The 14,532-nt window shown below is 46.0% G+C and overlaps 1 pseudogene; it reads left to right on the forward strand.

The window, feature by feature from the left end:
* Positions 1-3,918: 3,918 nt before the first annotated feature.
* Positions 3,919-4,037, forward strand: LOC120933860 (annotated as a pseudogene).
* Positions 4,038-14,532: the final 10,495 nt, after the last annotated feature.

The raw sequence follows: 14,532 nt of genomic DNA on the forward strand, positions 1-14,532 counted from the left end.
GTAAGTCCCGTCTAAGTTCAAAAAATGACGTCGCGGCAACGTCATTTCGCCTAAAGCATGGCTTGAAACGGAGCATGCGCAGTTCATTCGGCGCGGGGACGCACTTCATTTAAATGAATCACACCACCGACTCGCCAATTTGAATTCCGCCGCCAGAGATACGCTACCATAACTTACGGCGCAAAATCTTTTAAGGATTCAATGCAGACAAAAGTAAGTTATTTTATGTCACACAGTATTTGTGCAGTGGTCTTTCAAATGCATTTTCTTGGGAGGGAGGGAGGGAGGGAGGGAGGGAGGGAGGGAGGAGGAGGAGGAGGAGGAGGAGGAGGAGGAGGAGGAGGATTCATGAATTAAACAGTATAGTTAGCACAATTTTTTTATATAATGTAAAAGATGTTACGCCGAGTAAGTAGATACCTAACATGTCATGCCTTTAAAACTGCACACACTGATGGAATGGTGACAAACTACCTATAAATGTACACAGGCAACGCTTTAAAAAAAAAAGTAACGGTTACCAGGTTGATGATGATGATGATGATTCCCATACAAGATAATATTCCTTGTGAAAGAGGGAATGGAGGAGTATGGGATTATTGTGGTGCCAACAAATAGGAACCAAACACAATAGATTTATAAAAAAAGATTTATTAATTACATAGGAGTAAAAAAAATCGGTTCAAACATATAGGCAATACATTTAGAATGTGGGAGCACAACATCAAAATACAGGACAGTGGTCACATCTTCCCAACTACTTTCGCCAATCCATTGGCTTCATCAGGGGATTTATGACATGACCAATTCAGTGAATAGCTCTGAAGAGAGGAAACAAAAGTTGTTTATCAAATTGTTCAATAAATACATCAATATAACATTGTACAAAGCTTTTGACATATATAGTTTGGCTGGAAGATATGGCAGAGCAATAAAAGCCAAGGTACCAAAGCAAGGTCCACAGTAAATACCAAGCCCACACACAGAGCCCTCATGGTGCAATGGGGTGCGCTTCTCACTGCTGTATGGGGCTCCCTTTAAAGCGGGGGTTCCATGGTAAAACTTATTATTTTTTTTTTTTTTTTATCTGTGCATCTACCGCTTTTAATACAGTTATCATTCTACTCACGTCTCTCATTTTTATAGCCATCCGCATGCACATTCCCTTGTAAAGAATAATTTATAAAATTTCGTCCTGTAGGGTTCCATCTTGCTTGTGGGCACTGTGAAGCCCACAAGCAAATACTTCCGGGATTCGGCATGGGCAGTGTTGACGGCGCCGCATGGTTGCCATCACAACGGCCGGCGTGACGAGTGAAATCACGCGATATTTCCTTGTTTTGTCTTGTGAATCATCTCCTGGGAAGCGTGACGCTGGGCTCCCAGGAGACATTGCTAAAGCGACACGCCCACTCCCGCGGGAGTGAAAACCAGGAAGTCCCTGCAACAGACTCTAGATCTAAGGTATTGATACGATATTGAAAAGTACGGATAGCGATCTGTTTTAATACACACCCAGATAGACCGATTAATCAATACTTTGGATTTAGGGTGAACCTCCACTTTAAGCTGGATGGTGCAGCTGGGCTTACGCTGGGGCTCGGTCTTTTTTGGGTCACACAAATCAGACCGCTCTGTGTAGGTTTTTCCTTCTGTGCCCTTCCTTGATAATTTCTAAGATGCGGAATGAAAAAGCCGCAGAGGGCTTTTGTATTCCCTTACCGCCTGGCGGTTCAGCGCCCGTTTGAGGAGAGCCTCTTCAAGAGGTGGGCTTCTTCTCGGGTGGTGGACCCTCCGGTTGCCAGGGTGTATAGGTATCCACTCTCCCTGTTGCGGGAACCCCGCTTGTATTGATCTGACTGATGGGAGATCCGAAGTACTGACCCGTTCCATGTTTACCATGCTGGGGTCTGCCTTGCGGCCTATTGTGGCCACTACTCTGGGGTCTGTCACTCACTTAGTGAGCGTTTTGCACCAGACTGTGGAGGAGTGTGATGTTTGTGATAGATCACTGTGACCTTTACCCTCTTTCTCCTGATGCATGATGGGGGAGGAGGGGCTGTACCAGGAAGTCAGACAGGGTGTGAGGGGAACTGGAAGCAGACACATGAGGCGGAGAAGGGATTACATCTGATAAGGACAGAAGCTGTTTGGAATAAGACTCCTCCATGTAAGAATGCCATAATGTTCTGAGTAATAAACCTTGCTCTGGTTAAGTAGTACATCGGCCTGTGTGTGTAACTTGCTGAGCAGATACTGGCAGCATTGCCAGCAGCACCTGAGAGACACAGAGCGGCAAGGGGACACAACAAGGAGCACTGACTCTCTCCTGAAGTTATTAGGCTAGCGGACCAGCTGGTCCAGGGCCTTGTAAATGTCTGTGATGCTTCACTGGGTGCTGTGTCCTTGTTATCCAGGGCTTCTGTTTCAGAGATGGTTTTATGCCGCCTTCTCTGGTTGCAAGGCTGGTCTGCTGGCCAGGCCTCTAACATACGCCCGGGCGGATTTACCCTTCTTGGGTGGGAGACCTTTTGGGTCCTCGCTAGATGACATTATCAAGGATGTCACTGGAGGGAAGAGCACTCTCCTTCCTCAGTCCTCCAGGGGGAAGGAGCTCCGCCGTCAGCTGGGTCCTTCCTTTCCCACGCCAAAGTGGTATTTTCGTCAGTCAGGGTCCATGGGCGAACCCTCCCAAGCCTCAGCTGGGGGACTAAAATGTCCCTGGGTGCGTAAGCCGATCACGCCGGCACCCAAACCAGCCAATGTATGTAGCTTCCCCTGCCAGTCTCTGGGATGGGGGGTCGGCTTTGCAGGTTCACAACTCGGTGAACCTCCCTGCTCTCCGACCAGTAGGTCTGCGTGGTGGTCTCTTCGGAGTACTAGATAAGGTTGCTTCCTATCCACCGAACAGATTTCTTCCCTCGTGTCTCCCTCTCCCAGCTCGTCGATCTGCCTTTGGCCAGTGTGGGACTTGCTAAGCTGCTGGGTAATTTTACCTTTCCTGCAGCACGGGAGGTTTGAGGGTTTCTATCCAAATCTGTTCTTGGTCCCAAAGAAGGACGTGGTCCGTCCGATTTTGGGCCTCAAGCCCTGAATGCCTTTATGAACGTTGGGTAGTTCCACATGGAATTCATTCGTTCGCGGTAGCTGCGCTCTATCCGGGGGATTTTCTGGCGTCCTTGGACATCAAGGACGCATACAATGTCCTGTTTTGCACAGAGGTTTCTGTGCTTCGCGATTGGGAAGGCCCACTATCAGTTGGTGGCCCTTCTTTTTGATATGGCGTCAGCACCAAGGGGTTTCACCAAGGAGCTTGGACTTATCCTAACTTTTTTGGGACAGCGAGGTTTTACCATTGTGGGCTACTTAGACGACTTTCTTCTGAGAGCAGCTTCTGACTCAGAATTAGTGGATGTGTCTATAGCCATTCAGACCCTCCGAGACTTCGGGTGGGTGTTAAACATTTGGAGTCGGTCCTGGTTCTGACTCAGCGTTGGGAGTACCTAGGGTTGATCCGGACTCCTCGGTGGCGAAGGTCTTTCTTCCCCTGGAGAAATTGCAGACTCTCCAGTCTGTGGTGAAGGCATGGCATCACGCAATCTGTCTTCTCTCTGTTTGCATGCAAGTTCTGGGCCTGTGGGTAGCCTCCCTCGAGGCGGTACCATATGCCCAGTTCCATACTCGTGTTTTCCAGAGGGAAATACTGTCCGAGTGGTACAAATCTTTGTCTCTGAATCATCAGATTCAGGTGTGCCACCTAGTCAGTCTCTCTGAATTGGTGGCTGAGATCCCCGACTCTTCGGTCCGGGAAGTAGTTTCTTCCTTCCAGTGGACAGTGATTACAACAGACGCCAGCCTCACGGGTTGTGGGGGCACCTGGGGGGGTCCAGTCGGCCCAGAGTCGCTGGACTTTAGTGGGCCTACGGCCACGCCTCCCTGAATGCGCCTGCTCTCATCTGATCTCAGTAGCCACCCAAGGTCGGGCCTGGTTAGTACTTGGATGGGAGACCGCCTGAGAATACCAGGTGCTGTAGGGCCTGTCTACCGTTCATTGTCCTAGTACTTTGGGTGATCAGGCTATGCCTCTCCTCGTGGTCGAGGAGGTTGCAAGGTCGGCCAATCTGGATTCAGCTGGACAATGCCACGGCCGTGGCTTTGGTCTACCATCAGGTATACTGGCAGGCGGACTAATGGAGTCGCCAGATGTTGGACCAGGGCACCTGGTCTTTGTACTTGGAGGAGTTTCGGCTCCCTTGCAGGAGGTGAGTCTCACAGGGCATGGATCTCCTGCCTGCTCATCTCGACCACAAGGTGTCGGAGTTCGTGGCCAAGTCTAGTGATCCCTATACGGACGCGTCAGACACGCTGGTGGCTCTGTGGGGTCTGTATCTGAGGCTTTATGCCTTTCCTCCATCGTAGTTGCTTCCTCGACTGCTCCACAGAGTGGAGGCTGAGGGGATCCCGATGATTCTAATCGCTCCAGATTGGCCTCGGCATCCTTTGGTACGCTGATCTCGGGCACCTGGTAGCGGAGGTACCACGGCGGTTGCCAGGGCGGAAGGTCCTTTTGTCTCGCGGTCCCATACTTCCTCCTGGTGTACAGTTGCTGACTTGCACAACATGGCTATTGGAAGCCAGACTTTAAGAGACCGAGGTCTGTCCGACTCTGGCATCTCAACCATGCTAAGGGCACGGTAGTCTTCTTCCTGGAAGGCCTACATCTCTTGGTGCGAAGAGATGGGGTGACGTCCACGGACGTACTCGGTGTCTGAAATAAAGTCAGTATATCGGTATTATTATATTAATAATCGATATTCATATTGATGAGAAAAGTTCCAAGAAAATCCGTTCCGTTCTTGTGTAAAAACTCCAAAATGTATTTAATGATAAAATAGTAAAATATCACATGAATATCATCAATTGTAGAATATAAAAATAGCATCAATAAGTTTCTTAATCTTGAAATGAAAGTTGCAAATATATATCTTTGTGTGTGTGTGGCTATGTCAGCCTTCTTCTAAGTGTGAGTGAGATTGTTCCAGTATGTCAGCTCATTTCCAAGTGTGTGAGCTTGAGTGTGTGCTGCATTCAAGAGACGAGAGAGCTAATTTCTGCTCATATGTCCAAATATATAGACTGCCCCCCACCTTTCTAAAAATGCGTCATGTAACGTTCATTTTTGACTTGTTCTACAAAAAACCCGCGAAATTCAAATCTTTAGAAGAGAGAGAGAGGGTCATTTACTCTAAATTCCTGAGGATGGGGCTGTAAGCTGTGAATAAGTAGCTACATTTTAACCTATATAAGACAAATGTCCTTTAACATCTAAATCAAATATACATATATATATATATATATATATATATATATATATATATATATATATATATATATATATATATATATATATATATATATATATATATATATATATATATAGAAAGAAATACTGTAGTCTACAGAAAGAATTATATTCCTAACTAAAATACGTTTACATCTTACAACATGTAACCTTATATCTTCATTTGCCATGATGGGGGAAGGTAGGATGTCTATATGAAGCCAGCTAGGCTAATGACAACCATATGCCAGTTATACCATAGAAGCTTATGAGCTATATACTTAAATATATAACAAATGATATAATTCACTTTTCCAAATCCAGACACTATATGGAATACTTTAAATATATCCAAGTCCATTATTCTCAAAGACCCAACTCCATTCATTCATGTGTTAATATTGTTAATAGATGAATATTAGATATTAGATTAAAGAAAATCTTTATAACAGTGTCCAGGGTCCTGCTGTTTTTACAGAGAACATAACCCACTTGTCAAGATTTAAGGAGCTGTGTCCGTCCATGGACGTCAGAGAAAAGGATTTTACGGTAAGTACAAAAAATCATATTTTTATTTTTTTATTTTTACTATTTTTTTTTCTCAGTTTAGACCGATACGTATTCTTATACATATTTCTGGTAAAAAATTGCAATAAGCGTATATTTATTGGTTTGCGCAAAAGTTATAGCGCCTACAAAATAGGGGGCAGAATAATGACATTTTTTTAAAATTTTACTAGTAATGGCAGCGATCTGATTTTTATTGGGACTGCGACATTATGGCGGACACATCGGACACTTTTAATTTTTTTTAGGTCCATTCACATTTATACAGCGATCAGTGCTATAAATATGCACTGATTACTGTATAAATGTGACTGGCAGGGAAGGGGTTAACACTAGGGGCGAGGAAGGGGTTAAATGTGTTCCCTAGGAGTGATTCTTACTGTGGGGGGGGGGGACTGACTGGGGGAGGTGACCGATCTGTGTCCTTATGTACAAGGGACACAGCATCGGTCTCCTTTTCCTGACACAGATCCACATCCTTGGTTGTGTAACGGGCGATCGCGGGTACTTAGTGTACATCGCGGCCGCCAGGCACCTCAGTGACGCGACGGCAGTGGCCGGAGGAGCTGGGGATGTCAATAGACGTCCTCCCGGCATTGTAGAGCCACCTTGTGGCTGTCATAGTACAATGGCTGGGATACAAAGTGGTTAATGAAATGGTTTAGGTCCACCACCAATATTTATTTTTTAATACGGTCAATCGGTCATAATTTGGCACATTTGAACATAATGGTGCATCAGATATGTCAGTGTCTGACAACAATTATCTGATGATGACGACAGAGTGTGCCACTGCCTGCAGCAGCTTGTTGTGAGGAGGACAAGCGCGGGACGCTGGCTCATGTCTTCTGCAGCAGCCTATGTGACACTGAGCCAAAGAGGAGGACGACTCTCTGGAGACCGGGAGTCGGGGACACTTGCTCCACATGTCTCCTCTCCTGTACCAGCTAGCTCAACACATGGTGACACCGGGTGGCTGGTGATGTCAGCGGGAGGCAGGAAAAAAGGGCGCAGCTAGTGCCCACAGCTCACTTCAGCTCCGTTTGCAAAGGCAGGGCTCAGTGGCTTTTGGCTGCTCACGCGGTTAACACCCACGGCTCATTTTGTCTCTTTTCGGAGTGCCAGGGCACAGCGTGGATGATGTTATACAAACATCGATTATTTTGGGTCGCAGAATCGGTGCTGAAACGCATGAATCGATGCTAAGACATCTAATCAACAAGTGCTTTTTTTTTCTTATCAAACAGATATTACAAAATGCTTTCAGTAGTAGGTTTAACAGGCCAAAAGAGAGCAAATAAGAAGTTCATTAATAGGGTTACATGCCCTTTAAGTCCAGCAATCATTACAGGGATGAGAACATTGGCAGTTAAGTCTCTAGAAAAAGTAACATGTTTGCAGTGAAGGGGTTAAATCAGTCTGCTGAAACAGTAGCAGGGACTAGACAGCAATGCATAGAATGCCTAAAAGTGAAAAACCTCCTGTGCTGCAGCAGCGCCCCCGAGCCCCCCTTATACTTACCCGACCCCTGTAATTCCCACAACGGGAACAAGCACGCCAGCTATAGCTGGTGTCTCGTGTCCTGATTGGATAGATTGATGACAGCACAGCCATTGGCTCCCGCTGCTGTACATCAAATCCAATGACGAGGGCTCCGGGGGGGCGGAGCCGAGTATTGCTGTTTATGTCTACAGATGCAGCAGCAGGTCACGTGAGCGTGCCCCACAGGTGTCCACAAAGGAGAGCACCTTTCTGATGGAGCACTCGAGGAAGCACTGTGGAGGGACCCCAGAAGAGGAGGATCGGGGCCACTCTGTGCAAAACCAACTGCACAGCGGAGGTAAGTATGACATGTTTGTTGTGTGTTTGTTTGTTTTTTTAATAAACCTTTACGTCTTGTAACAGGTAAATGCCAGAGGAAGGGGTCATATCCATTAAACAGCACAGGGACATCAATGTGGAAAGGTTAACTAGCAAACTCATAATGTATTCACGTTTGTTAGATTTTATGTGACTGCAATCACCCGCCCCTACACCCTGGGATTGCACAGTAAAAAAGCAGCAGCAGACTGATCACCTCTCTCTTTTAGGGTTTGTTCACACTATATTGGGGCATTAACTTGCCTGCTTTATTGTAGTTTGCTTTACTTGGTTTATTCATTTGAATGGTACCCCAACACTTGCAGATGGACATGTGTTGCAGCACATTTTAACCACTTGCTTTCCAGCCTATTGTCAAAATACGTCCTGTTTTTAAAGATGGATATCTCAGCAACGGCAGCAGCTGCTGCCACAACTGAGGTATCCATCTTTAGTGCCGACGGTCCTGTACACGATAACGGCGGTCTCCGCGGCGGATTCGCCGCGAGATCGCCGTTATCGGTGGCGGGAGAGGGCCCCCCCCCTCCCGCCGCTGTCCCGCGCCCTCCGCCGCTTACCGGAGCCGTCGGTAGCGGCGGAGGGGATCGCGACCATCCGGCAGCTGAGCGGGGACGAGACAGAAGGAAAAATCTCCTTCGCCCGTCCCCCATAGCTCTGCTGGGCGGAAGTGACGTCAAAACGTCAGTCCCGCCCAGCCTCTTAAAGAGACATTTTTTTTTTTTTTTTTGTTATTTGAAAAAATGACATTTCCAAATTTTTTTTTTTTTTTTTTTTTGCATTTAAGCCCAAATATGAGATCTGAGGTCTTTTTGACCCCAGATCTCATATTTAAGAGGACCTGTCATGCTTTTTTCTATTACAAGGGATGTTTACATTCCTTGTAATAGGAATAAAAGTGAAAAATGTTTTATTTTTTTTTATTTCAGTGTTAAAAATTGTAAAATAACAAAAAATAAATGCGAAAAGCAAAAAAAATTTTTTTTAAAGCGCCCCGTCCCGACGAGCTCGCGCGTAGAAGCGAACGTATATGCGAGTAGCGCCGACATATGAAAACGGTATTCAAACCACACAAGTGAGGTATCGCCGCGATCGTTAGAGCGAGAGCAATAATTTTAGCCTTAGGCCTACTCTGTAACTCAAAAAATGCAACCTGTAGAATTTTTTAAACGTCGCCTATCAAGATTTTTAAGGGTAAAAGTTTGACGCCATGCCACGAGCTGGGCGCAATTTCTAAGCGTGACATGTTGGGTATCATTTTACTCGGCGTAACATTATCTTTCACAATATATAAAAAAATTGGGCCAAATTTATTGTGATATTTTTTAATTGAAAAAAGTGAATTTTTTCCAAAAAAAGTGCGCTTGTAAGACCGCTGCGCAAATACGGTGTGACAAAAAGTATTGCAATGACTGCCATTTTATTCTCTAGGGTGTTAGAAAAAATATATATATAATGTTTGGGGGTTTTAAGTAATATTTTAGCCCAAAAAACTGTTTTAGTCCTGTAAACACTGAATCTGAAAAACAGGCTCAGTAACGAAGTGGTTAAAGCAGTAGTAAATTTTACCTAAAAAAAAAGTTCGCCCTGCAGGTTTAAGCCATACAAGCACATTATGTTAGACTTAACTTTTTAGAATGGATCCCTCCAGCAGCACCCTGTCACCGCTGACAGGGGATCCATCTACACCTTCAGGGTTCACGGCCTGTGTCTTTTTGGTCGAGCTGCAATAACGTCACTCCCGCTTGGGAGCTTCGGGCACGGGTGTGACTTTCCTTCAGAGAGTATGCGCTGGTGATGTCACCGGCTGCCGCTTACTGGAATATTTCCGAAACGGTGCATGTTTAGAAAATATTAATTTTACCTGCAAGTAAGCTTCATTATAAGCTTACCTGTAGGTAAAAATAGTTTTCTACTACTTTAACCACTTCCCGCCCGGCCTATAGCAAAATGACGGGCGGAAGGTGGTTCAGTTATCCTGACTGGCCGTCATATAATGCCCAGCAGGATAACGGCCACCGCGCACCCCGTAAAAAATTAAATAAATCGCAATAAGCGTATATTGATTGGTTTGCGTAAAAGTTATAGCGTCTACAAAATAGGGGATAGATTGATAACATTTTTATTATTATAATTTTTTTACTAGTAATAGCGGCAATCAGTCACTGCGATATTGCGGCGGAAACATCGGACACTTATGACACATTTTTGGGACCATTGTCATTTATACAGTGATCCCTGCTATAACAATGCATTGATTACTGTATAAATGTGACTGGCAGGGAAGGGGTTAACACAAGGGGCCGAGGAAGGGGGTTAATGTATTCCCTAATTGGTGATCCTTACTGTGGGGGGAGGGGAGTGACTGGTGGTTGTCCCTATGTACAAGGGACACACCATCGGTCCCCTCTCCCTGACAGGACATGGATCTGTGTGTTTACACACACAGATCCACTTTCCTGCTCAGTTACTGAGCAATCGCGGGTGCCCGGCGGCCGCACATGCGCCCCCTAGTGGTTTTTAAAAGTGCAACGTCATATGACGTCCACCCAGGATAAGGTTGACAAGTGGTTAAAGAAGCTCACATGCTTTTTTGAGCTACAAGTGTTTTGCTACAGGCAACAAAGTGCTCAGATGTGAACAAGGGCATTGAAATAAATGGGATTTTTTTTCTTATGCGTATTAGCACTGCAAGCAAAAAATAATCCAGGTATCAACAGGGCCTGATGCCGCATACATATTACCTGTTTTTCATGACGTGAAAAATGCCATTTTTTAAATTGGTCATTAAAAACGATCGTGTGTAGGCCCAGAGCATTTTTCTCAACGTGAAAATGGCCAATAAAAATTTAGAACATGCTCTAATTTTTTTTGTCGTTTTTCATGTTGTTGTTTTTCACGTCTTGAAAAACAGTCGTGTGTAGGCTTTAACGACGGAAAAAAACTTGCATGCTCAGAAGTCAGCTATAAGACGGGAGCACTCGTTCTGGTAAAACTAGCATTTGTAATGGAGATAGCACATTCGTCACGCTGTAACAGACTGCAAAGCACGAAGACTGAAAAGCGTGAATCGTCCCTCGCCAAACTTTTACTAACACAAAATCAGCAAAAGCAGCCCAAAGGGTGGCACCATCTGAATGGAGCTTCCCCTTTCTAGTGCCATTGTACGTCATCGCGCTTTGCTCGAGCATTTTTTTTCATGATCGTGTGTATGCAAGGCAGGCTTGACAAGAATCACATCGAGGAAAAACATTGTTTTTTCTAGGACATTAAAAATGGTCGTGTGTACGCGGCTTGAGACGCTCTGTGTTCCAGCACTCCACACTGAAACAGACTACTGTGAGGTGGAGTTATCTCTACCCACCGTACAAATTAAGTCCCAGTCTGGAAATAGAGTTGTGTGTAATCATCCAAGCGATTTTTATTGGGATATATATATATATAATCCCAATAAGAGGGGAGGGACCTCTGTGTCCCGTGATGTACTCCAAAAAAGGATTTTACAGGTAAGCTGTAATAAAAAATCATATTTTCTTTATCGTACATCACAGGACACATAGTACCATAGTCATTTACTATGTGGGATGTCCCAAAGCAATGCCATCTGAGGGGAGGGAGACACAAAAATAAAGCAGACCGCCATCAGACGTAAGGACCTATACTGCTGCCTGCAGTACACAGCGCCCGAAGACAGGATCCTCTTGCTGACCTACATCCACCTGGTAGAATCTAGTGAATGTATGGCCTGACGACCAAGTTGCGGCCTTGCAAACCTGAGCCATAGAGGCCCGGTGACGCACTGCCCATAAAGGACTTGCTGCACTGGTAGAGTGCGCTCTAGGTTGAAAGGGTGAAACCCTTCCTTTCAAAGCATAAGCCTGAAAAATAACCTGACGAATCCATCTAGAAATAGTCGATTTTGACACTGCCTGCCCTCTCCTGGGGCCTTCTGGCAGTACAAACAATGCGTCAGTCTTCCATATCTGAGCAGTCGCTTTTAAATAGCCCTTAACCGAACACCACCTTTCTTGTCACAAGGATCAAGGGCACATGGTGCATCGACTCAAAAGGCTGTCCTTGTAAAGCCGACAAAACTAGATTTAAATCCCACAGGCACGAGGGTGACCTAACTGGTGGATTTATTCGTGTTAACTTTTGTATAGAGGCCCGGATCAAAGAATGCGAGGCAAGCGGCCTCTAGAAAAACACTGACAAGGCCGAGATTTGACCTTTTAATTGTACTCAAGGCTAGCTTCATTTCCACTCCTAATTGTAGGAAGGCAAGAACTCTACCTATGACATGCTTCAGAGGATGCCATGCTTTAGTTTCACACCAGGAAATGTAGGCCTTCCAGACCCTATATAGTAAATGGTCCTAGAGACCGGCTTTCTTGCATTAATCAGTGTGGTAACCACTGAACCTGAAAGCCCCCAACTCTTTAGAATGTGGGTTTCAATAGCCAAACCGTCAAATTTAGTGTTTGTAAAGCAGGATGAAATACCAGCCCCTGCGAAAGCAAGTCTGGCCAAGATGGAAGAGACCAAGGATCCCCTACTGCCATCCTTACAATCCAGGAACTTCTGGGCCATGCCGGGGGCCACAAGATTTACGGGCTTCTGTTCTCTAATCCTGCGTAGAAGCCGCGGTAGCATATGAACTGGAGGGAACGCATAAATCAGTGAGAACTGATCCCAAGGAGTTATTAGAGCATCCGTCCCGTAAGCGAACAGATCCCTTGTCTTCGACACAAAGCTGTCCAACTTCTTGTTGAACCTGGACGCTAATAGATCTATGTCCGGGTTACCCCATTTCTGGGATATAGGGACCATTCTCCCGGGAGCAATTGTTGGCGGCTCAAGAAATCTGCCTGCCAATTCTCCACTACCGGAATGAAGACTGCAGATATGCAAGTTACATGCTCTTCTGCCCAAACCAGAATTTGGTTCACCTCTTTCTGGGCCGCGCAACTCCTGGTGTTGCATTGTCGGATTGAATCCTGACAGGACAATCCTGTAATCTGCTCGTCCAGGCCCTTAGAGCCAGATGTGCTGCTTGAATCTCTAGAATGTTGATGGGCAAGGTCTTCTCGGATTCCGAACACTTCCCCTAGATAGCCTTCCCTTCCAGGACTGCTCCCCAGCCCAAGAGACTGGCATCTGTTGTTTACTATTTTGCAGGTAACCGGTATGAAGGCCTTCCCCTTCTGCAAATTTTTGGCTACCAACCACCAATTGAGGCTCTGGCGCACCCTTGGAGCCAGATACACTGGACAATCCAAGACTTGGATCCTCTTGTTCCAAGAAGACAGGATACTGCTTTGTAACAGCCTTAAATGGAATTGGGCATAGGGAACTGCTTTGAATGAAGCTACCATCTTCCCTAACAACCTCATGCAAAGGCGGATGGAAGGACCCTTCCTTGTCCTTGCTGCGTGAACCAGCTCCCTTTATAGCGCTGACCTTTGCCTGGGGTAAAAAAATATATATATTTTTGCACATATATTGCTTTATTTTGTGCATATTTCACAGCGTTACACTATTTTGTATTATTCTTTTTTGACTTTGTTAGAGTGTTGGCGGCTCCGTCAATTTTTTTACTGTTTTAGCACAGTTTTTTCCTTTACTTCCACATTCTTTAACTTGCGCTTCCCGCCGCAGGATACTGCTTTAAATCGGACAGATCCAATCTTCACCCATCATGGCTGGCTTGTGTCATGACAGACCTTGAAGGACCGGATCCCCTTTGCATATAGGGTCCACTCCCTTGGACCTGAACAGCACCCCGACAGAGCAACCTGTGGTATGGAATGTGACCAAGGTGCTGGATCCCAGGGCCCAGCTCTCAAAGAGAAGCCTTACAGGCATAAACCTTGATCTTCCCTTTTGAGGCGCGGGTACCATCCATCCTAGCCTTTCTCTGTTTCTGGCTCTTTGAATGGATCCGATTGCATAGTCCCTCCTGATCCTATCCAGGATCACCTGCGGAGCTTTTTTTAGCACTTCATTAACCATGACCAACACCTTTAGACTGTCATGGATATGCAGTAATGTTTGTGTGTCAGCTTAGCTCCTCCATGTGTTCACCTTATAGCTCAGTCTCTCTCACCTGGCTGCCTAAAAAATCTCTCCTCTAGCAAGGCTCCACCCCAGGCCCTATCAGAGAACTCTATATTAACCTGTGCACTGCAAGCCAGCCGTGCTGATCAACGTTGTTTGTTAAGCATTGTGTGTTTGGGTTCCTGCTTGCCGTGTGCTACGTTTATCTCTGTGTACCGATCTTGGCTTGTCCCCGACTACTCTTGTTTGCCTGTGACCCTGACCCTTGGCCTGTCCCTTGTTTATCCTTGTCTGCTTGTCGCCCCAACCATGGCTTAACCCTTTACTATCTCTTGTGTCCTGAGTGGCTGCTTCCCCTCTCTCCCTACGGAGCGTGACCTAGGGGACCCTGGGTGCCGCGACCTGGATTCAGTTACACCTAAGGCCACCCTTACCACTAGAGGCTCTGGTGAATACCAGCTAGATCTTAGACTCCGCGCCCTGGGGAATTTTGGGCTCAAGCTTCCTGTGGGATCCCTGTTTGAGCTCCAGTGGACCTGTCCTCCATATCCACTATGTGGTCCATCCGCAGCAGTCTGCCATTGGGTTCACTACCTTGTGGTGCACTCATGACTCCAACGGGGTGCATCTGTCATCTGGCCACAGGTGACCTGACAGACACTGGCAAAAAAAATTGAGGTACTCCCTGT

Source organism: Rana temporaria, chromosome 3 (genome assembly GCF_905171775.1).
Source record: "Rana temporaria chromosome 3, aRanTem1.1, whole genome shotgun sequence".
Classification (NCBI taxonomy): Eukaryota; Metazoa; Chordata; class Amphibia; order Anura; family Ranidae; genus Rana; species Rana temporaria.